The 23,678-nt window shown below is 46.6% G+C and overlaps 1 long non-coding RNA gene across 1 annotated transcript in view; it reads right to left on the bottom strand.

The window, feature by feature from the left end:
* The window catches only part of LOC127196536 (uncharacterized), a 54,493-nt gene extending 31,198 nt beyond the window's left edge, over positions 1–23,295 (bottom strand). Inside the window, exons 1-2 of the long non-coding RNA XR_007831488.1 lie at positions 23,161–23,295; positions 22,693–22,767 (exon numbers count right to left, since the gene is read on the bottom strand). This is a non-coding gene — a long non-coding RNA (uncharacterized LOC127196536). The remainder of the gene's footprint in view (positions 1–22,692; positions 22,768–23,160) is intronic.
* Between the last annotated feature and the right edge of the window lie 383 nt (positions 23,296–23,678).

Below are 23,678 nucleotides of genomic sequence, written 5' to 3'. Positions count from 1 at the left end.
AGACCTGGAAGCCTTGGCCAAGAAGTAGGGTCCAGTTCGGAGACCCCCAGTCTCTTAAATGTACCCACCACACAGTAGGAGTCCTGGCCCTTTCTTAGGAATGCAAGCAGGAATGAAGCACAGAGCCTTGATCCCAGGCCACAAACCTCTGACCTGTTCTCAGTCTGTAAAAAAGGAAACGTGCTATCCGTTTAGCTTCCCACCCTGGAGGACTTTGCCTCGTTTTCCAATAGCATTGAAAGGTGACAAAAACACCTTTAGTAGACCCGGGTGGCTAGACTATGTCTCTGGAGCTGGGAAACAGAGTCACCCATTCTTGGGATGGATCAAAAATGCCCCAATTCCGATTTCCTGCAACAACAACAACAACAACAACAAAATCAACCACAGTTGTGCTATGTGTGGCAAGATGACCCCGGAGTCGGACCACCTGCAGGAGCTATGCCTGGTGGTCTGAGGCATCCCTCCCCCATGTCTCCTACAATTCTCCACTATACAGCCCAGGGCTCTGGTTCCTGCAGGCTCTGAGCCCAGATATGGTGGTTTGAGCCTCTGCTGCTAAGATAGGTGGGAAACCTGGCCTGGGGGCTAGGTCACCCACACCATGGCATCTTCTTTCTTCGATGGAGTGGCTCCTCCCACTGAAACCCACCCTTGCCCTTGTTTCTTAGCACCCTAGGTAGATTAGCAGGCAACCTTGACTCCTGGGCTCCAGTGTCAGCCTCTTCCTGTCCCTGCAAAGGTAGCAGTTGCCTCCTGATGCCGTGGACACTACGGTTGGCTTGATGCCCTATGTCAGGCTTTTCCATTCTTCTAGCCCGAGACAGTCTCATCATTAAGCTTTGTCTTCTACAGGACTTTAAAGGACTGTTTTTGTCCCCACTGGATTTGACTTAGCTGTGTTTTTTGCAGACCATTTTATCCTGTAGCAGCTCTGTTCACTTGGCTGGAAAAGGAGGTAAAGCCGTTTCTTTGTGATGAAAATCCCTCGCAGAAGCAACTTAAGGGAGTAAGGATTCTTTTTCACTCCTTTTCAGGAGAAAGTAGTGATGGAGAAGGCGCATGCGTGTATGCCTGCGTGGGTGTGATGGGAGAGGGACGCTCCCTGCTTGCTGGAGACAGTGATAGAAGCTTCTTACACTGCAGAGGATCAGAAGCCAAGAAAGTCAGGCCAGAGGCAGAGGCAACTACAGCCTCTAGGTCTCACCCACAATGAACTTCTTGGGCTAGTTCAGCCCTTCCAAAGATGGCACCAAAGCAGCGCCACCAGCTAGGGACCAAGTGTTGAAACACATGAGTCTGTGGGGATGCCCCACTTTCCAACCATTGCACATGGTAAAGTTTTGTCTGCCTTGGGGAATTTTGTATGGCTCCCAAGAGACGACACTTAGAACTTCTTGCTTGGAAACCACCATTTAAAACATTTAATTGAAGCCGCACTGTCAGCAGGTATAAGGGCCTGGCTGAAATGTCCTGATGCCAGGCTGAAAGCTGGTTTTAGGTCATCTCCAGACTTTTGGTTAGCAAATTTGAACTCAGAGCAGAGGGGTGGGCTCCTTTTAAAATAATTTTCCGACCTTTCTGGAAAGAGCCAGAACTTTCTTTTGCTCTTAGTCAATCTTGAATCTATCTGTAACACTTGGAGCATCCCAGGACGTCCAGGCAGGGCAGATGCAGGGCACAGATGTACAGAGGTGGGATTCAACAGCGTTGCTCTGTTTACATGGAATTTATTTTTATAGCCTGATTCTACTGAGGGCAAACAGCCACCAGTTTTCCATTTCAGGAGGTGATAAAAATTTCCTTAAACAATGAATTCATTTAAGTGGAAAAAAAATTGGCTCAAGAAAGCACAGGAGTTACCCTCACGCACAAGCTGGGAGGTACTCAGGTGACCTAAGTACTGGTGCTCGCTGCAGTTCTCTCAGTCTGGCTGTCCGACTCCCGGCATAGCACAACAAAGATGTGTCTGCCTAGGAGATGGGAGGAGAGCCTCCCTCTCAGCCAAGTTCAACAGGAATAATGTGACAGAATGTAATTAAAGAGCGAGTAATTTGTCACAGATGCAAATTCCATAAAAGTTCAAAGATGTGTGGGCTGGAAGGTGTTAGGGGGAGGAGGAGGGCGCTGCAGAATTCTTGGCGGCAGACATAGGTGCAACAGAAAAAGGATCGCATCCTAGGATGATAGGCCAGGAGAGGGCCAGCATGGTGAAAGTGGGTTTGGGACTTTGGGTGGGGGGAGGGGTATCCCAGGATGCATTAGTGAACACTTGGGGCTAAGGGATATGAAGACAAATTGATGGTAGGAAATGGGGGTTCCTTAGGGTTGAGCATTGGATCTGGAGGATTAGAGCCCTCCCAGGGACATTTTTGGCAGCACCACCCTGGCCGAGTCTGTGGTTGAGCCCATGCCAGAAGAAGACAGAGCAGCTATTGGCAGATGCTGCCGTCAGTGTGAGACTGGCTCCCTCAGTCAAGGCACACACCAGAGAGAAGCTTTTCCAGGGCCAGGGAAAGATGGCCCTACAAAGGAAGAGATGAGTCAACTCAGGACAGATAGACAAGAAGAATCAGAGGGCCAGCTTCTCCCGCAGCCCTCACAACCAGGAGAGGCAATGAGGCTGCCAAAAGCTGAGCAGGGTGTGCTCCTTGCAGGAGCCTCCACTGTGAGGAAGACGGTTCTCTTTGATGGGTACCTGGCGGAGCTCAAGTATGCCTTCCCTTCTTTCGCAGGAGCCCTCTGTGTTGCTCGTGGGAAAGTGTGTGATAAGCGTGTCTGCATTAGGCCGTGATCTGAAAGTCCAAAGAGATGAACAGAAAACACCCCCACAGATTACAGCATACAAAAGGACGACAGGGGGACCTCCAGACTTAAGGCCTCATATACACCGGCCAGCAGGCCCGAGCTCTCTCAACTGGAACCTGGGGTGAAGGGGGTGCCCCCCGAAAACCACAAACATGCACTCTGTCATTATAGAAACTGCCTTTTCTTTAGTTCAGCGTTGCTGGTTTTTATTGACACATAGTTGCGTAGGCTTGTGGGACATGGCACGCCATTTTAATACATACGACAATGTGAAGCGAGCACTTCAGGCCGCTTTACACATCCGCCATATCAAATTTCCTTCATTACTTTCTAGTTAGAACATTCACTTTTTTTTTTTCTTCTCAAGAAACTCCTTTGAAATGCACAATCAACTATTGCTGAGTATGGTTGCCCTGCAGTATCAGAGACCTGGAAACTCTTCTTGCTCTTTACACATTGGCCAGTTGTTCCTCATCCCACCCAGCTCCTGATAGCCACCTCTCTAGTCTGTGCTTCTATAAGGTCAGCAGTTCTAGATTCCACAAATATGCAAGACTGTGCAGTGGTGTGTGCGTGCGTATGTGTGTGTGTGTGTGTGTGTATGTGTGTATGTGTATATGTGTGTGTGTGTTCTTGTCCTTATTTTACTTAGTGTAACTGTCTCTAGGTGGGAGTGCATTCATTTTGAGGGCTGAATAGTGTTCAGTTGTGATTTTATGCTATACTTTCTTTATCCGCCCATACCTTGTTATTGCTACAATGTTATACTATAAGTGACATAAGAGAATTATAAGAAAAATACAACAGGGTGCCTTCTTCCTTCTTCCTGCCACTGACTGAGTCAGGGCCTCCATTCTCATTGGTGGCAGCAATGCAATCTGTCCTGTTCTTTAGCAGTGGAGCATGCGCGCGTGCGCGCGCACACACACACACACACACACACACGCACGCGCACACACGCACACACATACACACCCACACTTCACTTCATCATGCAACATTAATGTGTAGACAATGGCTACAGAACAAATGCCCCTCTGCCCCAGGGGTTGAACAGGAGACACAGTCTAGGGCTTATAAAACCCATACTGCCATCCACTGTAAACAGCAACTCAGTCTCCTCCTGGGGGAGGCGCCCTAAGTCAGGTCACAGTCACAGGGTTTGAACAGGGACAGTTGGGCTGAGGACAAAGTCACCTCAGGAGAGCCTCCAAGCACCAGTTACGGCCTGCTTCCCCCAAGCACTGTCACCGCATCGCCAACATCTCCATCATAATTACCATTCCCATCGCGGCCATCATCACTGTAATTATCATCATCTTCATCAGCTTCACCATCACCCTCACCAGCATCCACACCAACACACTCAACGATCATCACTTGTAATCATTATCACCACTTCCCTCTGGAGTCTTCGAAGGGCTAACTTCTTTAACATACCCTAGCTTCCCTGTTAATGGTGTTCTTGTGAAAACTACAAAAACTGTAAATAAACAAGACAAGACAAAACAAAATTAGAAAAATTACCCAGAATCCCACCAGCTCACAGCAAGTCCCCGAGAGAACACACTAGGTCCTAAGCATGATTTTCACAGTAGGGAATTACACTCCTGCTATTTAATGCTTGCCCCGCCCCCAGAGCCAAAATCCTCCCACCCTGAGGATTTTGCCTGCACTTGCTGATCCTGTAGATCAAACACGGAAAAGTAGAACTTGGGAGACAAAATATGTCCATTCTTAAGTGACTTTCCCCATCAATGGTCAAACTGTCCTTTTAAACTGACCAACAGACGCTCCTCTCCTCTGTGAGGTTTCTGGATCCTTGTGCTTGGTTAGCACTCGCAAGGCCTCCCTTTAGCCCTTGCCAGACAAGTACGAGAAAAGCCATGTGATTGCCCCAGTTCTTGTTGCTTTGTATCAAGCATATCTGGAGGGTGTTTTTCCGAGGCAAAGCCCCATAAAGAGGGGTGTGGTTAACAATAGGAGTCGTGGGCAAGCTGTGTTTTCATTGCGCTGCAGTAGCACAGTCTGGATCTTGGGCTGTACTCCAGGCTAGACCTCAGCCTTGTGACCCCACTTGTGTGTCAGTTACAAGCTCTACTATACAGGCTACACATTACAACATGTCCTTCAGGGGCCGGAACAAAGACACTTGCTCTGCTCTGACACTGGGTGAAGAAATGCCAGGATGTGCCAAGTGGTTGATTCAATGGACAGTTTTTAGATGCCTCTAGAATTCTCGTGACTTTATAATCTGGGTGGTGGAGACAGATATCAAGGAGGTAAACAGATAAAGGAGGAAGCAACAACATTTACAGCTGTTTTAGATCCTGGTGCAAGGGGCTGGCTGGTTCAATGGTTAAGAGCATGCATTGCTCTTCTAAGTGATCCAAGTTTAGTGTCCAGTATCTAGTGAGGAATCTGATACCTCAGGCCTCTGTGGGTATCTCACTTAGGTACATATACCCACCCACAGACGTATGCACATAAACATTACTAGCAATGATTAAAAAATCAGTAAATCTTTAAGCATTATGGAGAGTGAGATTTTGGGGTGGCTTTCTGTCTACCAAGTCAGGTAACCCATACATCTCCTAAGGTGAGTCAACAAATATGTACAGAATTGTTCTGCTCAGTGGCAAGACGGAGCCACGTAATTAAGAATTCTAGCAGATTTGAGGTGCAGTGGTGAGGAAGAAATGAAAATGTATGGGCTTTGGGCTGCCCGCAGGATCTCTCTCAGCCCACACTCTGCTCTTCCCCATGACCCTGTGGGGTCAGGAAAAACACTGTCCCCGCTTTGCTCCTAGGGGCTGTGCCTTGCCCAGATCACAGCCCTGGAAAATCTCCCAGCTGGTCCTAGTCCATGGTTGCATGAGGCCCACACTCATGTTCTGGCCTGCAAACCCGCCCATTTCCAATGGGGCGAAGAATAGGGCATTGTGGAGAGCGAAAGAGAGGCGAAATGGCCATGTGGTCCATTGCACAAATTGAATCCTGTTTTCAAGACTGTCTACGTAACCCCAAACCACCAGTCAATTTATGTGTTTTGAGCAGCTGGCCATGGCCTGGGAAAATCATCACTGGGCCTTGTCTGTCTTGTACCACTTCAGCCATGAGGAAACCTCAAATCCAGACCACCGAAGGGCCATGGAAGGATCGGTTTGGGTGTAAGGAAAATGAGACCCATTTTACGATCTGTTTCCATGTTCAATTAAAATAACTCCAATGGTGTGTGTGTGTATATGTGTGCGTGCACGTGTGTGCACATACATGTGTAAAATTAGTCCACAGACACCATGTCCATAGGCTGGGCTCTGAGATGTAATGAGCCCTGGGGACAAGAGTGGTCCTCAGTGACTTTGGTCCTCAGCCACCCCAGCAGGACAGTCAGGGATGCCCTGAGTAAGAGGTGCCTCAGAATCTCCATCTTTCCAGAGGTCAGAAGTGCAGGCCTGTGCTTAGTAGGTGAAAGGAGTCAGGGCTCTGACTAATGCCCTGTAGGGTCTTCCCACAATCCCCTTTGACTTTCCCATCACCACTCCACAGTGTAGAGCTTCTTGGGGGACTCTGCAGATGATAAGTGCTGATCGAGGCTCCTTAGGGCGGAGGCTTTTCCATCTCTCTGCTGTCATCCTGGATTCTGTTGGTACCTCTTGTCTACTGGAAGGTCCTGGTCTTCCTGTGTTTTTATTTTATTTTATTTTTATCATACCTTGCCTTGTTCCTTTACTGAAGTTTTGGTTGAATTTGGATGCGAGGAGGGTGGATGGCTGAGGTGACACGCCATGCTTTGGCAGGTGGTAGCAGGAGAGTTGAGATAATTTCTTGGTGGGTGGACTCAGAGGAGAGCTTCCATAACTAAGGAGGGTGGCTTTGAGTCCTTGTGCCTTTGTGGCCCTTGTGTGTCCTTTCTCCATGCTTGCTTCTTGTGTTAAGCCCTCCAGATCCAAACCCATATGTCACTCCCTGAATCAAGACAGCAGGACTGGACTGGGCTATGGTTACACACACACACACACACACACACACACACACACACGCACGCACGCACACACACACATATGCGCGCGCGCACACACACACACACACACACACACACACACACACACACACACACATATACACAATACCTCAGAGGCTTGCACAGTAGGCACTTGCCTCTCACTCCGCTTGCATGTCAACTGAGGTGAGCAGCTGGACTTCTCTGCTTTCAGGTCTCAGAATATAGGCTGAGGCCATGTCTATCCTGATCATCACACTTTGGCAGGTCACTACCTCCTCCCAGCTTGAGTGGGAGAACAGAGACATCACTGTACCATGCGTCTGAGAGAGCTTTCTGGACCAGCTCTTTTCAGCATCATGCTTCTAATGCCCCAAGGCAGGGTCAGCACCCATATGAGGTCTTTTCCTGGTACCTGCTTGCCACCATTACACACTGAACTATACTTTTACAGGTCCCTCTAGACACCTCCTCCCCATTGGTGGGTACTGAGACTAAACTGCATCTCTAACTCAAATCCTAACAGAGGCCGGAAGAGAGAAGATTCTAAAATGTGCTGAAAGGATAAACTTTTAACCTATGGAAACATTCTTTGTCTGGTCAGTCATTTTACAATAAACAAGCCTTTCCTTTCCTGCATTTCCTAAAGAAATGAACAACCCTTCTGAGATTTTAGTCCCAAGACGTGTTGCATGGAGTGGTACAGGTACCCGGTCAAGCCAGGAACTTGCCAACTGGAGGCCGATAAAAAACGTACTCAGGAACTGAAAAAGCTTCTATCACCCCTTGGGGCCTGAGGTCTTTGCACAAATGACTCTCTCTCCATAACAGTCTGGGTGTTAGCCTTGGCCATTTGTACAGACACCTGTGCCCAATGAACTTTGTGTTTGAATAAACTTTTGCTCTTTGTTAACTATAAATTTAAAATCTCCACACTCCTTAAGAGCCATAAGAATGTCCTGGAAGGCTAAGACCTAAACCATTCCTAGGCTTCCCTGTTGTTTTCACAGGCAGAGGCAGCAGCTGGGAGTGCTGCATGGATTCCATTAACAATGGTCAGTTCCCAGCCAGGAAAGCCCCACTTCCTTCACCTTACTCGCATAATCTCCTTATCAAATTAGTACCTTTATTTTCATAACAAAAATGGTGCTGCTCCCTATTAGTTCATGTGTGGGTCATGCCCTGTTGGGACTGTAGCGTGCGCGCGTGCGCGTGCACACGCACACATACACAGAGACACATGCATGCCCGTACACACACACACACAGAGACACATGCATGCCCGTACACACACACACACACAGACACATGCATGCCCGTACACGCACGCACACACAGAGACACATGCATGCCCGTACACGCACACACACAGAGACACATGCATGCCCGTACACGCACACACACAGAGACACATGCATGTCCGTACACACACACACACAGAGAGACACATGCATGCCCGTACACACACACACACACACACACAGAGACACATGCATGCCCGTACACACACACACACACACACACAGAGACACATGCATGCCCGTACACACACACACACACACAGAGACACATGCATGCCCGTACACGCACACACACAGAGACACATGCATGCCCGTACACACACACACACACAGAGACACATGCATGCCCGTACACACACACACACACACAGAGACACATGCATGCCCGTACACACACACACACACACAGAGACACATGCATGCCCGTACACACACACACACACACAGAGACACATGCATGCCCGTACACGCACGCACACAGAGACACATGCATGCCTGTACACGCACGCACACCTCTACATACCCTACAACCACACTTTCTTTCCCTTTGTTCTATATTCCTGTGCAGCATAAGAATGGATTCCGAAAATGAATTGCATTAATTCTGCTATTTAGTATATGAGTCAATAGCAATACCATGGGCTATTGTTCCAGTCATGTGATGCTACCATGTCCAGTCATGTGATGGTCCTAGCAGCTCATATATTCCTAGAGATGGCCAGGGCTCCCCAGAACTAGCCAGCCATCTGCAGAGCCATCCATGTTCTCCATGCATTTCGTCTTGGTTTGTTGGATAAAGTCACCTCTGCCAGCCCTGATGATCTGGGTCCCCATATCCCACCTAGTGGAAGGAGAGAATCTGCTCCTGCAAGTTGGCCTACACAGAGAGAGACACATGTGAGAGAGGCATGTGCCTGCACACACACACACACACACACACACACACACACACACACACACACACGCCCATATACATGAACATACAAAGAGACACATGCACAAAGAGATATGTGAAAATAAATGTGTGAAAAAATAATGAAACCATTATTGAAGTAATTTATATACATTGTGGAAAGAATGAAAAATATAGTAACCATTAAATACCAGAAATAATTGCTTACTTCACATTTTCTGTGCATCTATAGCCCCTCTCCTTCTGAATGCACAGAACATATTCAAACACATATTCAAACAGATGAGTACATATTCAAACAGATGAGCTGGGCTACCGAACTGCACTGAAATTCACTTTTCCAGCCTGATCATGATTCCAAACATTTCTCCATCAGCATCAACTAACAGTGTAGCATGACCAAATGCTGCAGGAGTTTTGTTTAAATACATCTCTGCCTTTAGGCACAGAGGGCTCCTGGATTTTACTTTTCTAACTGGGGAACACCCTTCTCCTTCTGTGTAAACACTACCAAGCATTTCACTGGAGCAAAGTGACTTTAGACTTATGGACTCTGACCACTTCCAGGTCATCTGCACTATTTTGCCTTGTGCCAGTAGGAGGACTGACCGAGGGAGCACACCAGTGAGGGATGTTGTCATATTAATCATGTATTTGAGTCACTGGCTCCCCTACATAGCTCAGCACTATGATTTGCATTTATTGATTCTTAGTAAACTGAGGCTTCCTGATAATTATTGTTTTTAATTACAAAGGTAACATATGTTAAGTAAGACGTGTACAAATGTTAAAATCTCGGAAGTAGGAGGAGGTAACCCAGTCAGTGTTTTAGTTTGTTTTCTGTTGCTGTGATAAAACACTGACAGAAACCAAATTGGGGAGGAAAGAACTTATTTGGCTTAGAGCTTACGGCATACCATGAAGGAAAGCCAAGGCAGGAAGCCAAGGCAGGAAGTCAAGGCAGGAACGTGGAGGCAGGAACTGAAGCAGAGGTCATGGAAGAGCTCCCTTGCCCACCTGTCTAGCAATAACACTACTCACAATTGGTTGGACCCTCTCACATCAGTTATCAATAACTTAGGAGACGTGGCTATAGGCCAATCTGATCTGGGCAGTTCTTGGGTTGACGGTTCCTCTTCCCACATCACTCCAGGCTTCTATCAAGCTGACAGCTAAACTCGTGACAGCCTGTAAAGTGCTTAGCATGCAACCATGAGGACTTGCATTAGACCCCCAGGACCCACATCAAAAGCTTGGGAAGGTGTGTGGTGCCTGTAATTACAAGCCCAGGGAGGCCCAGAGACAGGTAGATCTCTAGACCTTGTTGGCCAGTCAGCCTCGCCCATCAAGCAAGCTCAGAGATCTCATCAAGAGATGCAGAGCAGAAGGCTCCCTGCTGGAGGAAGTGAGTCATGAGGGGGCGGGCCTTCTGGTTTTATACTCCAGCTCCACTTCCTCTTCACTCTCTGCTCCCTGAATATAGATGCAGTGTGATCAGCCAATCTCCTGCTCTGCTCAGGCCTTCACCTAAGTTGCTCTTGTCAGGCATTTTGTCATAGAAACAGAAATGTAGCAAAGATACCCTGTCAATCCCAAACCACACTTAACAGTGGACTTCGGAGGGGGAAAAAGGCACCTTGTGGTATTAAACCACAATTAGTTTAGATATGTGAAGTCAAATGTTGAATATTCTGCTTTGTAGGAGTATGTGTGTGTGTGTGTGTGTGTGTGTGTGTGTGTGTGTGTGTGTGTGTGTGTTGTCAAGATCAACTTTGCATGCCATTCCTCAAGACTCATCCACCTTATTTTCTGAGACCTTGGCCAGGATTCTGCTCTTTCTTCTGTCCATCCTGAGCTTCTATTATCTCACGTATTCAGTAAACTTCCTGCAGTGTACCACGGGAAAGGTGTCGAGAGTGTATTTGCCTTTATTTCTCTGATAAGGTAGGTAATGCCCCACCCCAACATTGAATCGTGTCCTCTTTGTGTTGACATCGAGTGAGCTCTGGGAGGGTCTGGCGGGATGAATGCTGACAGGGCAGCACTAGGCTGCCTGTGATGTCTCTGTTTATCTCTGTATGGATACCATCCTGTTCTAATTAGTATAATGCTATAACACTGGGAGACACAGCCAGTCTCCCTCCCTCTTCCTTCCTCAGACCATGTCCCTACTCTTCTTGGCCCTTTATCCTTCCATATGGATTTTATGATAAAAGCTAGTCAGATTCATTAAGTGCTCTGTGGGGTTCTGACTGGAATTTCATGGACTTCATAAGTCAACTTCAGGCCGTTTGATATCTCTATAAGGCCATCCCATTTGTAAACCCATAGCGCACTTCCATTTATTTAGTTGGTTATTTTTTTTAATCTTGTTAGAATTTCTCAATAAAAGTCCTCATCATATTTTGTGAGATTTATTCCCAGATTATTGTAAGCTTTGCTGTATTATTGGCAGGAATTCTATAAGCGATTTTTTTAAAAAAAATGGATTGTTGCTGGAAAATAATCATAATGGTGTTTTGAAACCCTTTCTTCTTATGATTTATTTCATTTGAGTTGAGTTGTGGGGGAAGAAGGAGTCTTTCCCTCCTTGCCCTGGAGTTTCTGGGTCCTAATGCAGAATGTTGAAACTAGAGGGCTTTCTGTCCTTTATTCAAATAAGCTCTTTTCATATTTTGGTATGCAAATTCATTATTCCTTGTTGATGTGTCTTTGAAGAAATTAAGAATGTTGTTGGGGGTGGATCTGGGGGGATTTGTGGCAGGGGGTGGTGGTGGCGGTGGTGGTGATGGTGAGTATGATTAAAATTCATTGTCTGAAACTCTCAGAGAACTAATAAAAAAGAATGTTGTTTTCCTTACCATATTCTAAGTGTTGCTTTTCATCCCACAAGAGTACTGACTGTGACTGAGAGTTCCCGCATCTACTGAAATGACCCTACGAATTAGCCACAAATGTGGGGACACAGAACTGTTCCTGAGGCATTCCTCTTGCTTGGGACAACTCATTTGCTCTGATTGTTTCATTGTGCGTGTGTGTGTGTATGTGTGTGTGTGTGTTATTTTGTCTTTCTTCATCTTATGATCATTTAATAACTTTACAATTTGTCATTCCTTCCAGGGTAACTACTTTTGTAGCTTTTGATTAACACAGGTAGGTTTTTCAATCCCAGGTACAAAATTTTGAGGATGAAGCCTTGTGCCAAACAAGGATGGAAAGACAGGTGATTCGGGCCACTGTTCCTTGTTAAGCTCAGGAGCTTTGGTCTTCCTGTATTGCTGATATAAAACTTTTATAGCATTTTTCTTGCAAAAAGCTGAGTGTTACAGTGTCCGACAGACATAGCCACGCCATTGCTTACCTTTACCCCTGACTTTCAATACTTGAGGATAAGGACTGCGGACACCCGATGCATGTAAGCTGATCTTAGCACTTGCTCTCAGGGCCCGCACTGAATTTCTTGTCAGAGTAAGGAGTAGAAATCATGCGCTGTTTGGACCTGAGCTCGGAGCTTTTGGTCCCTCCAGCTGTGAAGTACACATGGCAGGCAGTAGATCTGGAAACCAGGCAGCCCACAGGTCCTGGACTCAGAGCAACCGACCTCCAATGATAGCCTCGGCTTCTCACTGAGAGGCTAGGTCACCAAGGCCACACGCAGCACACCCTTAGCACCTGCTGCAGAACTTAACAGCATAACTGAGTCCAGGGTGTCCCCTCTCCTTGACTGTTTCTCTCTGCACCTCCGACCCAGGCAATGAGGCAGGGTGTCCCAGGCTCTTTGACTTATAATTGTTCCTTGTTCTTAAGTCCCAAGAGCAGCTCAGTCTCAAAGAACAGGGGCGGTATCAAGATGGTGCCTGGCTAAGTACCGCCAGGATATGGGGATATAGCAATAAGGAACTACATGGAAAACACATATGTATCTCAAGTCAAGAGTTGTTATCAAGTGAGGCACCCATGAAGGTTTCCTTCTCCATGCCCTAACAGTCCCATGATGAGGGCCACCAGAATTCTCAAGGCAAAGAAAAAGTGCCGCCCAATTCAATTCCTCCCTTGTAGCTACATTGCTCCCTGAAGGCAGCCCATCACACCCTTAAACACGGAGGAACTGGGAGCCTCCATGTCCCTCAGCCAGTGCCGCAAAAGGCAGCTAACCAGATGAGTCTAAATAAGCCGTCCAAGCATGGTCTATTTACTATGGCAAACAGAGTAAATGTACGCAGAGTCAAGGCTGAGCGGTTCTGGCAACAGTTGCCACAAGTCTGTTGTGTCCAGTCATAGACAACACAGAACTTTCAAATGAACAAATAATGACAGTCCTAAAGCCTGACACACAGGCGAGTCAGGCGAGGGACTCCGAGTTCAGGCAGTTAGAGTAGATTGCCAGGGACTGGGAGAATTCGAAACACCAGCTAGTTTTTATTACTGATATTTCTTCTTCAATTTTCTGAGTCTTTGTGAAAGCAAATGTTTTCTTTGTGAAGAAGGGAGGAAAAGAACTTGCCTAAGAGCCATCTGTTTCTTACAATGCAATGCGTCTTTGATTAATACCATTTATAATATAATACAAGTTTTAAATGTTTTATTAGCACATATTAATTATACATTGTAGTGGCTTTCATCACGACATTTTCATGAATGTAAATAACGCAATTTGCTGATCCAGTATATAAAGCCATTTCCCCCTGTCTGACAGCATATAGATCTGTTCTAGCATTTTTGGAATTTTGGAATATCAATTTTTTTTTTGCTTTTGTAATTGTTTGGGTCATGTATACAAAGATATTTGTCTTTTTGTTTTCAAAACACTGAAGCCACTTTCCCCCAGAGTTCAGGAAAATCCCCCTGACTACCCCCTCCTCCTTGCAAGCATTTAATCCTTGTCATCAAATGCTTATCCAATCGTCCCCTCCCCCCAAATCCCCAGCTGCTCTCTCTGCACAATGGCATCCCGCTGCAACTTGCTTTCCCAGTGCTCAGCCCTGTCTCAGCATGTCTGCTTCACTGTCCAGAACCCACTGAGGTCCCAGAGGCACCGCGGCCTGTTTCTGGCTTGTGTGTGCAGCTCGCTGATCTGTCTATGCGTGTTCTGGTGTGAAGTGATCTTTCTGGGATAACTCAGCATTGTGGCATCTGGGAAGCTTCACCCTCATTAGTCTTCTTTTTCACGATCCTCTTGATCATCCTCAGACACTTACTTTCCCACGTGTGATTTAGGACCATGCTGAGAAATTCCAAAGTATCACATTGCCCCCTGACTTAAGCCTTCATGGAATAGATAGGCAATCTAGGGTAATTTATTTCTCGTCACAACCGAGTCTCCCCCTCCAAGAATAAGATATGTTAGCTCAGTTGCTCACAGAAAACGTCCCTCAGTAGCAGTTCCATCTCTCAGCAGAATAAAACGCTCTCCCCACATAGACCCTGCAGTTACTTCATCAGATTTACCCGTTGCCAGTCACGCGCTCTTGTGACTGCTACCCAGATTCTCCATCTGTGTTGTTTCGCAATTGCTCATATTTCAACTAAAACTGCGGAGTTTTTGCACGGTAAGACCACACCACATTTGAAAATCTATCAATTGTGACTTCTCCCCTGCTGATTGTTTTGAACTTTGAGATAGACGTTTGCACCCTATTCTTATCTCTCTGTATTTTTTAAAATTTGTTCATATTACATCTCAATTTACAAACACACATAGGCAATCAAACATGTGTACGCATACTCATGGCCACTTACATTAACACTCACATACATTTACACACACATATACGCATACGCATGTAGTCACACACACTCACATTTGTCCCCAGACACACACTCACACATGCACACTCACCCCCACACACACTCACTAACACACTATAAAACTGGCATCGTATTTGAGTGCATTGTACATCTTTGAACGAAAGTCTGCGATTCGGGTGAGTTACCACAGACAGCCGTCGGAGTCGGAGGCCATCAACAGGAGGGCACAGACAACATGTCATTCTCATTTAAGGGCAGCTGATTCTGGGAGCAGTGCCCTGGGTGTCATCACAGCAAGGTCACCTGCTCTGGGGGCCCCACAGGCTCACTCAGCCATAGCCAAGCACTCACACTACAGTGTGTCCTGGTCAGAGACAGGGTCCACACTTAGCCTGCATTCAGTCATCTCAGGCCAGACTCTGTGTCTCCCATGCTCACAGTCAGTGAGTCTGATAAATACGAACTTCCACCTTACATCTGGCTTGAATAGCCCCTGTTCCCCATCTTTCCAGGCGTGTTTTCGAAAACCGCAAGATGAGTTCGGGCCTTGCTTTGGTGTCTCTATGTTTGTGCTGTTTTATAAACCTTTCACAGGCGTTACTGTAGTCTAGCGTCATAGGATGAAAAGGCTTAAAGGATGTTGCCCCAGTTTTTCAGGTGAAACTCTGGGGCTTTGCAGAGGCCAGGAACTGTGTTTCCTCCCAGCTTACAGTCAGCAGAGCTGGGCTGATGGGGGAGATAACAGGTTTTCTCAGCCACATTGACCTGAAAACAGAAGTATCCATGGGCTGCCTGTGTGTGCGGCAAAATCTCGACTACTGGGATGTATTGCCTGTGTGTGCAGCGAAATCTCGACTACTGGGATGTATTCTTTCAGACCAACCTTTGCCACCTCCAGATGAAATGAATAATAGCCCCATGTCCAGTGACCCTCCCTCCTGCTATGGCATCGCTTCAGGGGTGCGGCGGGGGTGGGGGGTGGGTAAAAAGGAGGGAGAAAAAGGAAATCAGATGTAAAGGAACTCTGAACGTCCATAAGCCAGGGAAGAGGGCCGGACTTGGGCACCTGATAACAGGATTTTTACTAACTTGTTAACGTTGCCTGTCTGTCTAAGAAGCTCGGCCCTGCCATGGCAGTGACACACTGGGTCCTCACACTCTGAGCGAACCAGAGAGACAAGTTCATACAAGGAATAAGAGCACGGTGGCACCAGCACACGCTATACTTGTTGGAAGCAGAATTTTCTAGAAAGATGAAGCTGGTATATTTCATCCCTGGAGATAGACAACCCAGTGCATTAAAAACTATAAAGCAACACAAAGTGTCATGCACATTTCTTTCTCTCATGGGGAGATTAACTCATGTTTTGGGGAATATAATTTTAAACCTAAAAACTGGTCACATCTGGATATTTCTGCTACAGGTGGCCACCAAGGCTTAGAAGGAGGAGATAGTGGGTGAGGAGGGACATGGCATGGTCTGGACAGCACCCCTATGCTCTCCCTATACTGTAATCAAGCTGTTCTTGCAACTGCCACCACAGGCTTGGGCACAGGGACCTTTTCTTCTTCTCAAGGCTTGAGTGAGGTTGCAATCCCCTAAAACCACCAAATCCATCCACTTTCATCTACCCAACAGCCTGGCAGTGGTGACTCTGGCTTCTAGAAGCTGTCAGCTCTGAAGTTCCCACTGTGAGGCTCACAGGCAGCCTGGAGCCCACTGCTGAGCACCTGTCTCTTATCTGGACTCTGGAAATGGCCATGTGGGCCGCTGTGCTCTAAATCTCCCAAGAGCTGTGCCCGTCTGGGGTAAATGTCAAGTCTTTACAACAACTCCACAGCCATCCTCAGAGTCTAAATCCATCTTTATCTAGAGGTCTCCTACTGGTTCTCCTAGACTCCACGCAGCCTGGGTGCTGGGCTGTGCAGAGCCTTATGCAACATGTTCATGTCCCAGATGACCCCATGAGCGAGTCCTTGTTCATCATTCTTGTAGCAGCGAAGCCTCCAGACCAGCTGTGTCTGGCCGACTGCTCTCAATCGGCTATAGTTCCAGGTAGCTCCTTTCACCCCGTGCCTTATGGAAATAGGCCCATGTCTTATTTGGTTAGTGTTTTCTGTTGGTTTCCATGTAAAATGTACACAAGGGCTTGGCGGGCTTTTTCATATTTGCATTCGAGACACACCACACCACGCGCTTATTGCGACAAACAGGGCTGACCTCTTCCCCTTGCAAGACTGTAACCCTGGAAACCGGGACAGGTGGGAGACAAATAAGACCATAAGTCTGGTTTTATTTGTTCCTCAACTCCTGACAGAATTCCAGGTCTCAGCAGGAACACTTGCACATCTCTATGCTAATGCTTGTTGCTGAGGGTGTGTGTTGTGGAGGAGTTTGGGGGGCACTTTGACAAGTATGGGATCCTTGGTGATTGACAGTGGGTGGCCCTAGCATCATAGGGTGTGAGGGAAGGGAATGAGGAGGGGCTCAAAATAATTACCCCACTGCCTTAACTCTAAAGTCTGGCTCCAGTTGAGCCTAGCAACAGGTTACTAATCCTCTGACACTAGGGTTGCCAGCACATAAATGCCTCCAGGAAAACAGAGTGTAGAGGTGGCCACGTGGCATCAGGTCTTCAGGAAAGGCAGCCCAGGCATTCCTGACTGTAATCAAGGGCCCTCGCCAAGGGTACAAATGTCATTTTCTCCTTTTGTCTTTCTCTCTTTCTTCATGTGTATTTATTTATCTTTAGTCTTCATTAGCAGGGAAGTTACATAAAGACAGAGGAATTTCAAGGCCAGGAGAACAGACCTACGCCAGGGAAGCTAGCAAGCTCCTTGCTGATGGAAGCCTCTGATTTGGGTGGAAGGCTGAGCCAGAGAGGAAGTCACAGTCCTGCATAGCCAGTGGTAACCTCGGGCTAGCGCAATATAAGCCTCCTGCATTATTTTCTGCATCACAACCTGAACAGACTTTCATGTGTCTAATACCTCAAACAAAAGCCAAAGGCGTACGACTGCTACCCAGATGTCCTGGAGGCCCCGGGTGCTTGGAAACAACTTGCCTGAGGGCCTGAACCTCTGCAGCTCTGCTCTGTCATGCTCACGCAGAGCCTTCTCATCCGGCCCAGCTCAGCAGGCTGAGAAGTGTTTTGTAAAACAGACAACCTGAGAGTGAATGGATCTCATCTATATCTGGAGGCAAAACCCTTTTCCTTTCAAGATGACTTCAAGGCAAAATTTGGTTGATTCTGAAGAGGACACTAGAAGTTTGAACATGCTGGTTTGGGGCTAGAGAGATGGCTTGGAGGTTAAGAGCACTTGTTACCCCTGCAGAGGACCTGGGTTGAGTTCCCAGTACCCATGTTAGGTGGCTCACAATCATCTGTAGCCCCAGCACCAGGGGAGCCAATATTTCTGACCGCTAAGCTAGTCATACAGAGAGACTCATATACCCGTAAATAAAAATAAGTCTTTAGAAAACAAGCTGGTTGGGCACTGTGTCAACTTAATAGTATTAGTTCTGCATCTTTCAAAGTATGTCTTTTTTAAAAACCCCTTTAAAAAATACAGCCTGAGATTTTTGTACAAAAAAAGTTCAACGTTTGTGTTTTTAACAATGAGAAAAGTAAAAACAACATAAATACCTAATGGCAGGAAAATGGCCAAGTAAGTCACAATACATCCAGAATGTAGAGTGTTATGAATCCATAAAGAACAAGATTCTCATGGAGTTATTAAAGGCCATGGGCAAAGTCTAATGAAATATAAAGAAAAACTCTGTAACTTCCCTAGAAGCTGTTGAACTGTGTGCCTGTCGATGATTTTATTTTCATTTTTATATCTTTCTATCCTTTTTAGAAACCACACTATTAAGCACTTCCATTCCCTAGCAAAATGCTAAGTGCCATCTTAAGACAAAATGAGCATCGTTGGGCAGCAAACTGCCATGGAGTGTCTACACGGTCTGGTTGAATCTGGTACTGAGAAACTATGTGAACATGTAATTAGCTACCGGTGCCCTGGTGGGATCCTGCCCGCCTCTAACACACATTGTCATTAGCCCTTAGCCTGGGGAGAGGTTCCATGAGTGTAGGGGGTGGGGAGTCACTTGAAGCCCTCCTCCTCATGACTCAGGAGAAGCGGGCATCTGGGTCCCAGCAGGACTCTATAGCCATCAGTTATTTTCCTAGACTTCTCGCTATGTCCTGGGGATCCAGAATACATTCTTCTTGTCACGCCTGTGTCCTGAAACCATCTTAACTTTCTTCCCTCTGACTTCATCTTAAGACCAAATATGAATGGAGGACCAGGCCAGGTCTTGTTCTCCAAGTTTGGTGATGAAATTAAAGGCATTTTCCTTTCCAGCCCATAGTTTACTCTCGGCAAGTAAAAATAATGCCTGAAGAATTCCAGGCTCCAGAAAGCATAAACCATGGCCCCGAGAAAGCTCTTTAATTATTGCAGCCAATTATTCCAAACAACTTTTAAAAATTCAACATGGTGGTGGGGGAGGGTGGGGGTGGGGCAGGGGGCAGTAAAAATGCCTGTCTGGCTAACTCGGCCCAGCCAGATGCCTCATCTGGAGATGAGGTAGACTTGTCCCGTTGTGTCCTGCTCCGCTCTGACGTGCACGTAAGTCCAGGCACAGTCACGGCAGATCAAAAACCTCATCAGCCCAGGAGAAGCTTCGATTCCCTCGTGACTTTTGTTTTATTTATCGATGTAGAAGGTGTTCGTTGATCATGGAAATGGATACGCCCCGTAAAATCTGAGCCTTGCAACATCAAATGTAGCCTACGTACTGTGCAGATTCGTAACAGAGGGGCAAACTCAGAGATTGTAAAACCACACAAGGATACCAGGGGTTGGGTGGTCACTGCCTGTGTCCCCAGCAACAAGATCTCTTTATGAACAGGCTCTGGGCTTCCGTGTGATTCTACATCCACCTGGGCAAGGGAACCATTGAGTAAGAAGACAGGGCTGGGGTGGGGGGGGGGAGGTGGCTCAGCAGTTACGGCCCTTGCCACCATTACAGACGACCTGGGTTCCGTTCTCAGCACCCACATGATGGTTCACAACTATCCATAACTCCAGTTCCAGGGGATCTGATGCCTTCTTCTGACCTCCGCAGCCACTAGACTCATGTGTGGTGCACATACACACATGCAGGCAAAACAACCATATATACAAAGTAAAATAAACAAATCCTTTAAAACTTCCAAAGAATATCTTATGAGACACAGAAGAGTAGCCATTGGCCAGCCTGGTCATCTCCTGTGGAGGGAAGTTCTTGAAATTGTTCTCCCTGACTTCTGGCTGGGTGTTGGGTTGCTCCCCTTCGTGTTTGATGTGCAAATATCTGTCAGGTACCGTTTGTGTTAAGTGTATTTGTACAAGTATCAGAGGTTGGAACAGGCTGAGGAAGGCAAAAGGGTCAAAAGCCAGTAATGAGGGAAAGGTACACAAAGTCTGTCTGTGTCCAAGCACACCTGCAAAGAAGTGGGTTGTCCATCCTTTTGGCCATTACTTTTTGTTGATTGGCTTAGTGAGTATTTGCTGTCCAAGAATAGAGAAGTGCTGGGTTGTGCTAGCCAGACTGTCATTGCACTGGCAAGCATCCAGCATAAACACTGGGTTGTTCCTGTGTATATTATGAATGTTGTTTATGTTGTATAAAAATTGGTTGTTTTCCTCATGGTTTCAGAGGTATCAGTCTGTTATAGTGGGGAGGAGATGGCAGGTCCCGTCACAGTGGACAGACAGCAGAGAGTAAGAGCGGGAAGAAAGGAGCGAGGTAACAGGGAGCTCTAAGACGCTCCTCTTAGCGACCTGCTTCCACCAAGCCCGTCATCCACAGTTCAATCCCTTCCAACAGTCTGCTCAAATTCAGGGCTTGTATGGCACCCTGCTCACTTCCTGTTTTTCTTCTGCTTCCTGTCCATCAAGCTGTGAACGCTTCCTACATGCTCCCAAGAATGATGGACCAACTTCAGCTTTACAAGAAGTGAAAAGCACCTGAGAGTTTCCGGTATAGACAAACACTGAAATTGATTTTTTTTTTTTTTTTTTTTTTTTTTTTAGGTTTAAATGTCTTTCACCAACAATTGAACATTTGTCACAAATGTTTGTGTGACTCATGAATATGTGGGTGAGAATGTGCACCTACAACAAGGAGAGGGAAGCTTGGAAGTTGTTTGTCATCTTAGATGACATCTTACCTAGAAGCAAACACTTTTTTTTCCCCCATTTATGCATCTATTTTGTGTGGTTTGGGGAACACACAGCAGCCATGGTACATGTGTGGAGGTCAAAGGGCAACTTGCTGGAGTCCGTTCTCTCTTTCCATAAGTACCTAAGCATCTAACGTCACATCATCAGACTTGTCAGCAAGTGTCTTTATCTACTCAGCCATTTTTCTGGCCTGCCAAACATATTTTTAAATTCTCGAAGAATAAAAAAAAAAAAAAATGCATATAAAATAGAATCACAAGAGGCACAGGCATAATTAACAAAAGGCAGAAAGAAAGGAAAAGGCAGAAACAAATATAAAATTAACAGACAAGAAGCAAATAAAATGTAGTCTTCATGATCTATATTAAAGGTGTGCTATTAAAATTTTCATTTATATTGTGATTTGAGGTTGATGATATAATCTTAAACCCAAATGCATCAATAAGCACATGGAATGCAACTTATCTAACCTGCATTGTTCCACGTTGTAGTCATTAGACATTTGTGCCCACTGCAATTGAAATTCAGGTGTCGGGCAAATTAGAATCCTGAGTCGTGTTCGGTAGTGACCTGCGCTAGTGGCTGCCGCCCCGGGCAGTCTAGACGGAGAATTTTAGCACCGCCACTGAAAGCTTTGGATGCTGTGGTAGACAGACAGCCCTGGGCTAAACTCGTGGCCACAGAAGATTCTCAGACTAGATGAGAAATCAAGAACCAGATTTAAGGTGTCTGGAGATGAAAGGCAAAGAAAAAGACAATAAAACCATTCTAAATCTAAAGTCCCAGGTGAGTGGAGTGTCCAGAAGAAGACTGGTGAGAAAGCTGAGTGTGGCGGGGCTTCAGTGAACCCCCAACCCTACACCCGCACCCCCCGACTCACTCCATGGCTCTGCCCTAACTGCGCAGAACTTTATGCTCAAAGTGTCCAAATTAAAACCATTAATAGACACGTGCATATTCACAGCAGGACATCTGACAGCCCCTCTTCCAGCAAACAAAGCTCAAATAGGAAGTTGGTTAAATGGGGGGGGGGTCGGGGGAGGGTGGGAGCAACAGCTCCTTTCGGAAACCCACAGAAGACACCCTTGTAAAGTAAAGCCCAGAACATTTAAAAAGACTAAAGTCACATCTTTGTTGACCGTGATGAAATTAAATTAGAAATTAATGAAGACATGTATTCTGCTGGACATGGTGGCTCACCCCTTTAATTCCACACTCAGAAGGCAGAGAGGCAGGTGGGGGCTCTGTGAGTTTGAGGCCAGTCTGATCTATCAAATTCCAGGACAGTCAGGGGCTACAAAGGGAGACCCTATCTCAAAAAAATTAAAAAAAAAAAAAAAAAAAAAAAAAGCATTTACAGTACTAGTGGCAATCCTAGTGTGTGTGTGAAAGAGAGGGGAGGGGGTTGGAGGAGAGGGAGATCTCAGAAGCCAGAAGAGGGCAGCAGATTCTTTAGAGTTAGAGTTAAAGGCAGTTTCCAGCCACAATGTGGGTGCTAGGAACCAAACTGGGGGCCTCTTAGAAGAGCAGCAAGTGTTCTTAAACCTGAACCATTTCTCTGGCTCTTATTTAAAAAAATTTTTTTAAATGAAGACAACTCATTACAAATATCAATCAGCCAACAGGCCAGACCCCAACCTAGGCAAGTTAAGCTCGTGTGTCTGTACTGGCTGCTAGGTCTTTACCTGAACAGTCTAGATGGCTTTAACGGTTCTTAATCCATCAAAAGGATCCATTGAGTGAAGAATCCCAACCAACCCCTGGTGGAAAAGAGAGGATTAGGTAAGAAAATCCTGACACTGCTGCTGGTCTACAAATGCCATCTTGAGGTCTAAACACCCTAACAAAACAGCCCTCATGCCCACCCACAAAGCATGCCTCCAGCTTTGCCCCACAGTGCAGAAGCAAAAGGCCGGCATGCCCGACTTCTTTTTGGCTGGTGTGTCCAACTTCTTTTTAGCCGAATGACCTGAGCATCTGACTCAGCATCCAAGAGGCCAGCTAAGAACTCTGCTTATTCTTCATCCCTCAGCATGGGTGGAATAGGGGGTTGGAAAGGGAGCCCCAGAACCTAACTGGTCCTCAGCCTCAGGGCAAACTGGCACAGAGAACAGAGAACTGTGTGGGCTGCACAATGACCACGACTGCTGCACTTTGCGCAGTAAGAAGGAAAGAGAGACTCAGAGGCAGATGACCCAGGGCACCCCGGTCAGACGCTGCCAGACAGGCACTGCCCATTCCAGCAAAGGCTTCAGACTCATGTGCAAGCCAGACAGTCCTCTGCTTTTCACACACATCCTTATTCTTCTGCATATTCCCCAGCAGGTGACTGGAAGGTGCAACCAGACAGGCCAGCCGACTGGATTTCCCCTCCGGTGGCTCAGGGCCTCCTGATAGAGTGCAGGTGCCTCTGCCTGCTCTGATAAATGGATCGATCGAGGCCTCCGCTCCCCAGCACCCCTTTCCTGGCAGTTCTGGACAGTGCATTTGGGTGAAATGACTCACTTGCTTTGTATCTGGAAGCATTTTGGCAGCTAAAAGAATGATGTCTATCCAGCCTGAGGCTCACACTGCCGTGTGTGTGCAAAAACCCTGATAGATGACTCATCGTGACCTGTGCTTGTTCAGGGAAAATTAGGAATGCTAGAACATTCCATTGTCAAAGTAGCCT

Source organism: Acomys russatus, chromosome 12 (genome assembly GCF_903995435.1).
Source record: "Acomys russatus chromosome 12, mAcoRus1.1, whole genome shotgun sequence".
NCBI lineage: Eukaryota > Metazoa > Chordata > Mammalia > Rodentia > Muridae > Acomys > Acomys russatus.
Note: the sequence above shows the minus strand (reverse complement) of the source record. Positions and strands in the feature narration are given on the sequence as shown.